This window comes from Octodon degus, unplaced genomic scaffold (genome assembly GCF_000260255.1).
Source record: "Octodon degus isolate 3935 unplaced genomic scaffold, OctDeg1.0 scaffold00083, whole genome shotgun sequence".
Classification (NCBI taxonomy): Eukaryota; Metazoa; Chordata; class Mammalia; order Rodentia; family Octodontidae; genus Octodon; species Octodon degus.
The window spans coordinates 7,530,735-7,543,224 of NW_004524659.1; the positions used below are offsets into that span (position 1 = coordinate 7,530,735).

General features: G+C 37.6%; 1 pseudogene; it reads left to right on the plus strand.

Annotated features, from left to right (window-relative positions):
* Positions 1-1,272: 1,272 nt before the first annotated feature.
* On the plus strand, positions 1,273-2,590 carry LOC101560357 (annotated as a pseudogene).
* Positions 2,591-12,490: the final 9,900 nt, after the last annotated feature.

The window sequence follows — 12,490 nt, forward strand, 5'->3', positions numbered from 1 at the left end:
AAAAGCCCTCAGAGAGAGTCTTGCAGAATTCCTTCCTCAGAAGGGCTCAGGCTGAGGCAGGTCACGTGCCTTGGTCACCCGACTCATTCTTGGCAGAGGGCTGTCATTAAGCTCTGTGCTTCTAATGTGGGGCTTTTTTTCTAACGCCTCTTGTCTCTCTATCACGTCATTTTCTCCATTCCTATAAATACCCAAGCATTCATAAACACATTTTCCTTTAATCAAAATTTTGAGGCGATAGGCCATTATCTTACTTAGTGATACGTTTCGGTAAGATGACCTTGGCTTTAAATGCATTTTAATTTGTTTACTTTTTATCCCTATAAACACATTTTGGCTGAATTTTTATTTACAGTTATTTCACATTAATGGATGGTATATGTTTCTTGTACTTAGCATGTGTTTAACAAATAGCACACAGATGACCTTTGAGTATTTTTATGTTTACTGCCATAAATGAATATGAGAACTTTGTTATTGAAATGCCAAATCCACTGGGAGCATCAATTCTTTTTTTTTTTTTTTTTTTTTTGTGGAACCAGGGATTGAACTCAGACCCTTGTGCTTGCCAGGCAAGCGCTTATTCTACTGAGCCATGTCCCCGGCCCCTAGGAGCATCAATTCTTATATCAGTCAGCTTTCCACTGCTGGAACTAGATAACTGCATGATTTACTTTTGGCTCGTAGTCCCAGTCCGTGGCTCCACGGGCTCCACTGATTTTAGGCCTGGGTAAGACAGAAACCTCAGGATCAAAGGGCTTGGGGGAGGAAAGCCGCTCGCTTCAGGACAGCCAGGAAGCAGAGAGGAGGCCACGCCCGAGAAAGACGCGCCGTTCGGTGGTGCGTGCTCAGTGACTAAGTGTCGTTTCCCAAGCATACATTCGGCTGCAAACTCACCAGTGATTTCTCCAGGCCTGAGGTTAATGCTTCCACGACCCAGTCACCCTGTAAAAGCCCATCGCTGGGGTTGGGGCATTTTAGGTCTGAACCATAATAGTTCCATACTGACAGAACCTGTGGAGACTAGCATGTGCCTAGGTCCTTTTGAAGTATGGAAAGTAGTTACATTTGAGACTTTTCAAATGTAGTATCAGCTTTTCAAATTATCTTCTTAGATGTCTTTTTGAGGAATGTAGTAAATTTAAACTTGGGTGTCTTGAGTTTATTTTACATTTTAGATAAGTTTTTCTTTCAATCTAGTGCATCTTTAAATACAAATGAGTTGGTTTTGTTAACTTTTTTTTTCTGGTAGGTTGATATTCAAAGTCCCACATGAGCAAAGTTTTTCTGGAAAGGATTCAAAGTAGGGCTCGTCCTCTCTTCCGCCGCCATTGTAAATCTAGCTCCATACAACGCTCCGCTGCCGCCAGCACCCCCGAGACCCGGACCGCGCGCCCGCTGGCCCCAGCCCACCGCTCCGCCACCGCCACCGTGGAGGACATGAACGAGTACAGCAATATAGAGGAATTCGCCGAGGGGTCCAAAATCAACGCGAGCAAGAACCAGCAGGATGACGGTAAAATGTTTATTGGAGGCTTGAGCTGGGATACAAGCAAGAAAGATCTGACTGAGTACTTGTCTCGATTTGGGGAAGTTGTAGACTGCACAATTAAAACAGACCCAGTCACTGGAAGATCAAAAGGATTTGGATTTGTGCTTTTCAAAGATGCTGCTAGTGTTGATGAGGTTTTGGAACTAAAAGAACACAAACTGGATGGCAAATTGATAGACCCTAAAAGAGCCAAAGCTTTAAAAGGGAAAGAACCCCCTAAAAAGGTGTTTGTGGGAGGATTGAGCCCACATACTTCTGAAGAACAGATTAAAGAATATTTTGGAGCTTTTGGAGAGATAGAAAATATTGAACTTCCCATGGATACAAAAACAAATGAAAGGAGAGGATTTTGTTTCATCACATACACAGATGAAGAACCAGTCAAGAAACTGTTAGAAAGCAGATACCATCAAATTGGTTCTGGAAAGTGTGAAATCAAAGTTGCACAGCCCAAAGAGGTGTATCGGCAGCAACAGCAACAACAAAAAGGAGGAAGAGGTGCTGCAGCTGGTGGACGAGGTGGTACTAGGGGTCATGGTCGAGGTCAGGGTCAAAACTGGAACCAAGGATTTAATAACTATTATGATCAAGGATATGGAAATTACAACAGTGCCTATGGTGGTGATCAAAACTATAGTGGCTATGGCGGATATGAGTATACTGGATACAACTATGGGAACGACGGATATGGACAGGGATATGCAGACTACAGTGGTCAACAGAGCACTTACGGCAAGGCATCTCGAGGAGGTGGCAATCACCAAAACAATTACCAGCCATACTAAAGAGGAAGACATTGGAGGAAACAGGAGATGCTAAAGAAATCTTCCAGGACTACACTGAAGATTGGCCTTCTGTTGCTCTAATGATTATTTTGTAAAAGACTTTCTAGTGTACAAGACACACTGTCCAACTGTATATAGCTGCCAATTAGCTTTTTTGTTTTTACTTTGTCCTTTGCTATGTGTTATGACTGTGGATTTGTGTTTATACAAATTTTATTTGTATGATTTCTCATGTTAAACCCCAAATAAATGCTTCCTTACGTGAAAAAAAAACCCCACAAAAGTAGGGGTCGGGGAGATGGCTCAGTGGAATAAGCACTTTTCTGGCAAGCGCAAGGGCCTGAGTTCAATCCCTGGTTCTGCCAAAAAAAAAAGGTAAATATATCAGACTTCATGGGCCCGCCCACCTGGCTTTTTGTTCAGTTCTGTTTTAATAAAAAACAAAAACAAAAACTGTGCAAAACCAAGATTTCATGAAATTAATTTAAATGAGCACATTGACTTTATTAGTAAGTCATGATTCAGACAACATCCATTTAAAAATGCAAAGGTCCTCCCTGTAGCATGGTATAGCAGTCTGTTTTTTCTTTTTTTAGTTATAATGTTCTTTTAAAAATTTAAATTATTTTTTATTTATTTTAATGAGAAAATAAAATAGCAATGAAACAGTTTCAAGACAAGTTAGTAGGACAGTTACAATAACTAATACATTGCATATTGTCTTCATAGTGGTTATTCAGAGCACAAGATGCAGACATGCTATCTTGTCTAAATAATATTAGTACAAACCTTTCTTCCCAATGAACTAAGAGAACGTAGCTGTACATCTATCCTATTTTGTATACGTATATTTTCACTACAAAATAGTCCATTATTTATATATAGCAGTCTGTTTTTATAAGGTAGCTTGAGAAGGAACAACAACGGTAACAAGAATTGATTAATGTCAGCCTACTACTTCTGGTTACTTTCCTTACAAAGGTTATAGCAGAAGGATCTTCCTTCTATGGGCTTTTTTTCTGTTTTTAAATATTATTTATTTATTTATTTGGTACAGAGTCTCGCTAGGCAGCTCAGACTTGTAGTGATCTTCCTGCCTCAGCCTCCCCAGTGCTGGGATTACAGGCATGTCCCACCACATCTGGTTTCAGTGGCCAGCATGGTGCACCCAGGGTTCTGGGGTCAGCATGGCGTGCAGTATCAGGGATCGCACCCAGGTCCTTGCACTTGTCAGGCAGGCTCTTAGACTGCTGAGCTATCTCTCCAGCCCCTATCTGGGCTTTTTGATTGGTTGCCAAGAATCTTCGGCTTTTAGGAAAGATAGCTCTGTTTGGGGATTTTCATGCCTTCTTCAAGTTTTATTTTAACATGATAATCTCCAGTTCCATCCACATTCTTGCAAATGGCGTTATATTATTCTCCTTACACCTGAATAGTACTCCATTGTGTATATACAGCACACTTAAAAAATTTGTTCAAAAAAAAAATTTGTTCATTTGTTGATGAACACCTACACAGATTCCATGATAAGTGACATAAGCCAAACTCAGCAAGGCAAACCTTGTGTGTCTCTCATATATGTGGAATCTAGAAAAAAATGAAGAAAAAAAGATGATATGAAAGTAGAAAGGAGACTGTTAGAGAAGAGAATGAAGATCAGGAGAATGGGAGAGGGAAGAGTAAGGGTGGGTGTGAACAAAGTGTCCTTTATGTGTACCTATGAAAATGCCACAGTGAAGCCCATTATTTGCATAATTAATGTGTACTAATAAAAATTTTCAGTTGAGGACTGGGGATACAGCTCAATAGTAGAGTATTTGCTTAGCATGGGTGAGGTACTATGTTCAATCTCCAGCATCTCTTCCCAAAAGATTCAACTGACTACCATGGCTTTCAGTATGGGTGACCCCACTTTGGTCTGGCCTTTCAGGCATAATGTAGGTGCTGAGTTCGAAGTAGTGGCTGCTTATAGTTCTTATTCAGGCAACTGTGAGTGAAGCAAGGTTAAGAAAAACTATATTCCTGAAACTAGCAGCCTGAGGGCTACACTTTGCCAATTCCTGGGCTAAAGAGTTTTCTAACTATTGGTGGCAAGTCTATGCTTTCATTTTTCTTCTCAAAAGGAGCTCGCCAAACCTACGTCTTAATAACAATGGAGCTGTATTCCCATTTCTGTGCCTCATCTGAAGTTGGACATGCCTTCTCTTCTACCATCTAACTGCTGTCTAGAAAGCTTTTGTCCTCAACCTCAGGGCTTCCTCCCTGCCTGAACTCTGCAGGCATGCTCCTTTGTGGCCCGATACTCTTTGTGGGGTTGTATGTGTTTAACACTTTTCTTCCTAAGGTTTGGGAGACTGTGACACAGAGCACCACACTCTGCATGCAGCTAGTGCTTGGAAGCAGCCCACTTAGCGTGAAGTAAAAGCTCAGCTGCTGGGGTGGGGGCAGTGGGACAAACACTTGATCATTTAAATTAGTAAAACTCAGACTTTCTTTCTTTCTTTCTTTCTTTCTTTCTTTCTTTCTTTCTTTCTTTCTTTCTTTCCTTCCTTCCTTCCTTCCTTCCTTCCTTCCTTCCTTCTTTTCTTTTTTCCTTTCTTCCTTCTTTTTCCTTTTAATGTATTTAGTGCAGGGTTGTCAGGGTCTCACCACACAAATTGGACTCGTAGTGGTCCTCCTGTTTTCAGCCTTCCAAGTCCTGGGATTACAGGCATGGGCCTCCATGCCCAGTCTTAATCGCCATCTCAATGTGCCCCAGTGGCAGGGCTGGCAAGGCATGTGGTACTGGAGATTGAATTCTGGTCCCTGCGCTTTGCCTAAGCAGGCACTTTAGTCCACTGAGCTACATGACTGGCATTCAGACTTGTTTCTTTAGGGCTTGAATTTCTCAGAAAGGACACCAGGTCTGTTGTAGAAGTGGTAGTATAGAAACTATGGGAAGTTTAGGGGAGGAATCAAGACAGCATCCAAAAAACATACAAGGTGTGAAGGCAGATATGTCATTCAGGTTTTGGAGTGGCAGTGCCTAAAAAATGTTTTGCATTCTGGAAATAAAGCCACTGTTTCTTAGGAGACTTGAGTAAGCTATTTAACTTAATCCTCTATCCTGGTTGACCATTAATTGTGATATGTCAGCCTGACTGGACTAAGAACCAATGCGCAGATTGGTAAAACACAATTCTAGTTGTATTTGTGGATGCCTGCTATGTAGGCCAGCCAAGTGAGAGGAATGACCCACCCCAGATCTGGGGGACTCCGACAAATAGGTTGGTAGCCTTGATAGAATCAGAAAGGAAAACAAAATGAAGTGTATCATCTTGCAAAGCTCTTGTCTTCCTGAGCTGGTATGCCCTTTGATGGTGTGGTCTTGGACATCAGACTGGTGCTGAGTCTGTGGTCCCTTGTGTTCTGTGGCTTCCATCTTCTTGGGCTGAACAGCTATTTGATTCTCTGACTCTCCAGCACAGAGGTGGCCATTGTGGCTATTTTTGCTTCTGATCCTAGGGACAGCCATGGTGGACTCTCCTGGCTCTGCTCCTATAAGCCTAATAAATGCCCTTGCATAATTCTACTTATATGTTTTTTATTGATTCTGTTCCTCTAGAGAACCCTAACTAATGCATCTGGATATTGGAGGATAGAAATGTACCTGTACAGGGCACAGGGACACAGGGTAGAAATCATCTAGAATCTCGAAAACCCTCAGTACATGTTGGCTTTTATTGCCATTTGATGTGTAGACCTGGTGTGACTCTCCCTGAAACCAGACCTAGGGATGGTTTAATACTCTGAAGAACTAAGCAGAGTATCTCATATTGTGAAAGAAATGAAACCTAAAACCAACATCTTACATGTGCAGTTACCAAACAGATTGCCATATTTTAGGTATTTATGCATGAAATTTCAGTTTAATTAAAATTTGTTAAGTAGCTGTATGTGCTATGTTCTGGGATTTCAGGAATGACTAAAGGGTAGCTGATTATTTTAAGAGATTTAGACTCAGAACCATCTCTTAAAATAAACAGCTACTACTTCGTCATTCCTGAACTCCCACTTCTCCAACAGACCCAGTCTTCTTTTTGTGTCTGCGTTAAAGAAGTTGATCTATGGTTCTCTTTTTGGTTGGATTCTTGTGCAGTTTGGAATCAAAGTAATGGCAGCTTCCAGGAATGACTTTGGAAGTACTCCTTTCAATTTCATTAAAGAGCTTGCAGGATATTGGTGATAGGTCTTCCCTGACACTTTTGCAGGATTCAGCAGTGGATCCATCAAGAGCTTGGCTTTTCTTAGTTGATAGGCTTTTAAATTACTGTTTCAATTTCCTTGCTTATTACTGGATATCTAGTATAATACCTGTGGGTTTTATTTAAGTTCACTCCTAATTTCTTATAGTTGGGTTAATGTATAAATGATCAGGTAGGCCCATCCTAGTACCTGATGTTCTTATTACCTATTTGAGTGATCATATTAAATTGAAAAAATTCACAAAGATATTCTAGGAAGATGGTAGTAGAGTTTTAAAATCTGTCTGAATTTGTAAATAAAAATGGAGTACTAGATGACAACCCAAAATCCCATGGATGACATTTATAACAAAACCAGTGACAAGATATCCTCAGAAATCCCGAAACATTAATAGGCAAAGGCAACCCAACCTTAGCTATAGTGCTTTTAAAGTATCAGTATGTCTATGTAGAAACACAAAGGGAGAACTAATGGGGCATTCGGCAGGCTTAGGAACAGAAGCACTCCCAGATGACAAACAGATGTTAACTGGAAAGTGCAGTGGACCAATGTGAGAACCGTAACTGAAGTCAAAAGGGGTTTGCTTTTCTTCTGTTTGCACAAATTGCCTGCTGTAAGGTCTGAAGGGCCTCGAGGAGACCACAGAGGTCTAATAAATGGTCCCTTCCAGGATAGGGTCCCACACCAAGGAGCAAACTGCGGAATGGAAATTAAACTGAGCAGAGTGGGGACAATAGAGAGGAACGAAAGATTGTCCTGAAGAAAATGCTGGAGGGGGAGTACAGACAGTAAGTCTCAAAAAGCAAACCTTCATATTTTTAATGTTTGAAGAAAATAACAGAAGTGGGGGCTCTGTGAAATTAGAAAAGCTACCCTTGAGGACCTCTTTCTTCTAAAATTTCAGGAAAATTAACTTTACATAATAATGAGCAAGCAATTGAGGTCAAATATCATGCAAAGTCACTCAAAAAAGAGATTAAAGTGTAAAATAATATTCTTTCATATAATGAAAACACATAAAGACACATGCACAAAACAAGTCAAAAATTGTAATCTTCTAATAAAAGAAAAATGCATTAAAAATCAAATAAGATATGAAAGAAAAAATAAATAAGAATTAGTAAAGCTGACCACTGAGAAAAAAAGGGAGGAAATGTTAAAAATAAATGAAGAAATGAATCATAATATTTTAGATGAACTGAGAATTATTGAAGATAGACAAAGAAGACCCAACATATAAGTAATACAAGTCTGCAAAAGTAAAGAGCAAATGGTAAAAACTATAGTTTTAGAAATTTTTCCCAAAATTACAAACATTTGATATATATATATATATATTTTGGGGGGGATCTTATTTATTCTTTCAGCTTCTTACACTAGGGAGACAATAGGGTATTTACACCTATTGTATTATTTATTTCATTTATGAGTGTGGTCTTAGATTTCATCCATTTACTTATAAAAGTCTCCAGTCTATCCTTCTTTATGACTGAGTAGTACTCTGTTATATAAAAATGCCACATCCTTTTTACCTATTTATCAAATTGATGAGTATTTGGGTTGTTTCCAAGAGTGAGTGATTACAAATTGTGCTGTTATAAATATGGGTGCATATATATTGATATTTTTAATTTTTCTGGAAAAATACTCAGAAGGGGACTAGCTGGGTAAATGGGACCTCCAATCCTTTTATTTATTTATTTATTTTTGAGAAATCTCCACACTAATTTCCATGGTGGTTGCACCAGTCTATACTCCCACCAATAATGGAGAAAGAGTGTTCTTTTATCCCACAGCCCACTAGCATTTGTTATTGTTTGACTTCTTTTTTTTGTTTGTTTGTTTGACTTCTTGATAGCCATTTTTTCTGGGGTAATATGGAATCTCAGTGTCATTTTAATTTGCATTTCTCAAAAGACCAATGATGAAAAAAAAGACCAATGATGTTGAACAATTTTTCATATATTTATTTGCTATTTGTATTTCTTGATCTGAGAAGTGTGTATTCGTATCAAATTCCAATTTTTGGATTGGGTCTTTACAAAGTCCAACACTCATTCATGTTCAAAATCCTACAGAAAATTGGAATAGATGGCCTCTGTCTCAATGTGATAAAAGCCATCTATGACAATCCAATGGTTAACATAATTCTAAATGGGGAAAAACTGATATCTTTTACTCTCAGATCTGGTACAAGACAAGGATGTCCTCTATCACCACTCCTATTTACTATAGTTCTGGAATCATTAGCTAGAGTCATTAGACAAGAGCGAGAAATAAAAGGAATAAGAATAGATGAAGAAGTTAAACTATCATTATACGCAGATGACATGATACTCTACTTGGAGGACCCCCCCCAAAAAAAAACCACTAAGAAGCTACTAGAATTAATGCACAAATTCAGTAGCATAGCAGGATAAAAAGTCAATACCAAAAAGTCAATAGCATTCCTGTACACGATAACAAACACACTGAGAGGGAAATTAGAGAAAGAATACCTTTTACAATAGCACTGCAGAAGATAAAACACTTAGGAATTAATCTAACTAAAGAAGTGAAAGATCTATTCAACGAAAATTAAATGCATCTTTTAATCTGATCCTCAGGTCTGTTTTTTTGCCAGTACCATGCTGATTTTATCATAGTAGCTTTGTAGTATAATTTCAAATCAGGCATTGTCATGTTTCTGCCTGCTTTGTTGCCCAGAATTGCTTTTTTAATTTTAGGTCTCTTATTCCAAATGAATTTTATGAATGCCTTTTCTAGTTCTGTGAGGTTTGCTAACGGTATTTTGATTGAGATTACATTAAATCTCTGCAACAAATTTTGGGGTATAGTCATTTTCACTATGTGGGTTATTTCTATCCATGATCAAGAGATATTTTTCCATTTTCTGATACCTTCTTCAATCCTCTTTTTCAGAGTACTGTAATTTTCCAATGTATAGCTCTTTTACTTCCTTTGTTGATTCCTTAATATGTCATTTTTCTTTATTCTTCTATAAAGTATATGCTTTCCCTAATTTCTCTCTCAATGAGTTTGTTGTTTGTGTACAGGGATGTTACTGATTTTTGAGTGTTGACTTTGTATTCAGCTGTGCTATTGAATTTGGTTATTAAATATAGAAGTCTTTTGATGGAGTTTTTCGGGTCTTCTATGTAGAATATCATGTCATTTTTGAATAATGATAATCTAACTTTTTGTTTCCTAACCTTATTCCTTTGATTTCTCTCTCTTGTCTAATTGCCCTGGTTAATGTCTCTAGAACTATATTGAATGGGTGATGATAGTGGACATCTTTGTCTTGTTTCTGATTCCAGAGTGAAAGTTTTCAGTATCTGTCCATTTCTGCTGTTGGTTTAACATAGATTTTTTTTTTTATCCAGTTGAGGTAAAGACCATCTATTCTGATTTTCTGTAGTTTTTTCTTTTTTAAATCATGAATGAGTGTTAGACTTTGTCAAAAGCTTTTTCTGCATCTATCAAGATGATCATGTGATTTTTGTCTTTGGCTCTGTTGATATGCTGTTTTACATTTATTGATCTGTGCATATTGAACCATCCTTGCATTCTTGGAATGAAACCCACTTGGTCATAATGTTTAATATTCTTGATAATTTGCTGAGTTGTGTTTGCTAGTATCTTACTGAGGATTTTTGCATCTATGCTTATTAGAGAAATTGGCTTGTTGTTCTCTTTTTAGCTGAGACGTTCTCTAGTTTTAGTATCAGAATAATATTTGCTTCCAGGAATGAGTTAGGGAGTATTGCTTTCAATTTCAGTAAAGTCTTTGAGGATTATTGAAATTAAATCTCTAAAAATAAATAAATAGAAATTAAATTTCTAAATTTCATATAAATTTAAGCTGCGAATCCATCAGGATCTGGGCTTTTCTTTGTTGGTAGGTTTTTATTACATTTTAAATCTCATTAATTGATATTGGGGTCTTCAGAATTTTTATATCTTCCTGATTCAGCTTTGGTAATTCATATGTATTTAGTAATCTGTCCATTTCTTCTGTGTTTCCCATCATATTAGAGTAAAGACTTTTGAAGTAGGTATTGATGACCTGAATTTCCACAGGCTCTATAGTGATTTTACTCTTTTCATTCCTCAATGCATGAATTTAAGTTTTTTTTCTTTTGTTTTTTCTTTTTGATAAGATTGGCTAGGGGTTTATTAATTTTATTTATTCTTTTAAAGAGCCAATTATTTGAATCATTAATTCTTTGTTTTGCTTTCTTAGTCTCTTTTGTGTTAGTTTGTGCTCTGATGTTTATAATTTCTTTCCTTTTATGTGCTTTGGGCTTCTCTTGCTCTTCTTTTTCTGGAATCCTGAGGTACAATATTAGCTTGAATATTTGTGCTCATTCTGTTTTCCTGATATGAGAATTTACTGCTAATTTTACCTCTTCAGACTACTCTTATTGGTCCTATAAGTTCCATCATGTTGTAACTACTTTCTCATTTAGTTATAGATATTGTTTAATTCTTTTTTAATTTAGTCTGTAATCCACTAGTATTTAGGAGGGTGTTATTTAATTTCCATACACTTATGGTGTTTTTGTAGTTTCTTTTTCTTTTTTTTCCAGAACTGGGGATTGAACTCAGGCCTTTGCGCTTGCTAGGGAAGCATTTTTTACACTGAGCCATCTCCCTGGCCCTTGTTTTTGTAGTTTCTTTTGCAATTTATTTCCAATTTCATTGCACTATAGTTTGATAATATGCATGGGATAATTTCACTTCCTTTGCTTTTACTTAAGCATGTTCTATGTGCTAGTATATGGTCTGTTTTAGAGAATGTCCCACGTGCAGCTGAGAAAAATGTGTGCTCTGATGATTTTGGATGGCACACTCTGAAAACATCTACAAAATCCATTTGTTTACAGATTTGGTTCAGTTCTGATATTTCTGTGCTGATTTTCTGCTTAGCTGATCTAGTTCTTTGTTACTGTGTTATTGAGATCCCCCACTGCAATTGTGTTATTGCTTATTTGATTTTTCATATCTATTAATATTTGTCTTACACAAGCTCAAGGGCCTGAGTTCAATCCCCAGTTCTGCCAAAAAAACAAAACAAACAAACAAAAAAAAACCAAAAAACAAAAAACTGTCTTATACTTGGGTGTTCCCATAGGTGGTGCATATATAATTATGATTGTTATTACTTCCTTTTGAAGTTTTCCTTTAAAAAGTATGTAATGACATTGTTTATCATTTTTTGATCATTCTTGGTTTGAAGTTCATATTGTCTGCAAACAGAATAGCTACTCCTGCTTTTTTCTGAGTTCCTGTCCCATGGAGTATTGTTTTCCATCCTTTGACTTTAGTCAAATTTCTTTTTGCGTTAAATGTATTGTATACAGCATATTGCTGGATTTTTTTTTCTTTTTTAATATATTTTGTTGTTACAGTGTCTTACTATGCAGCTTGGACTCATAGTGATCCTCCTGTTTTTCAGCCTCCCAAGCACTGGGATTACAGGCATATGCCATTATGCCCAGACTCTCTGGCTGGCTCAGTTTGTCCTGGGGGGGGGGGCGCCCTGCTGTGGCATGTGGTGCCAGGGATCGAATTACGGTCCCTGTGCTTTCCTAAGCTTGCCTAAACCAGTGCTTTAGTCTGCTGAGCTATTTTGCCAGCCTTGATGTTTTTTCTTGATTTATTCTGTCAATCTGTTTCTTTTGATTAGTGAACTCAGGCCATTTATATTGATGACTATAACTGATGTATATTCCCTTATCTTTGTCATGATAGTTTCCCAATGTTGGTTTTCCATGTTTCCCTTCTGTTTAATTACTTGCCTTGCCTGTGGTTTATTTTTGGTGCTTTTCTTGGAATTGTGGTCATTTTAATCTCTACCTAGAATATCTTTGAGGGGCTGGCGAGGTGGCTCAGTGGTCTAAAG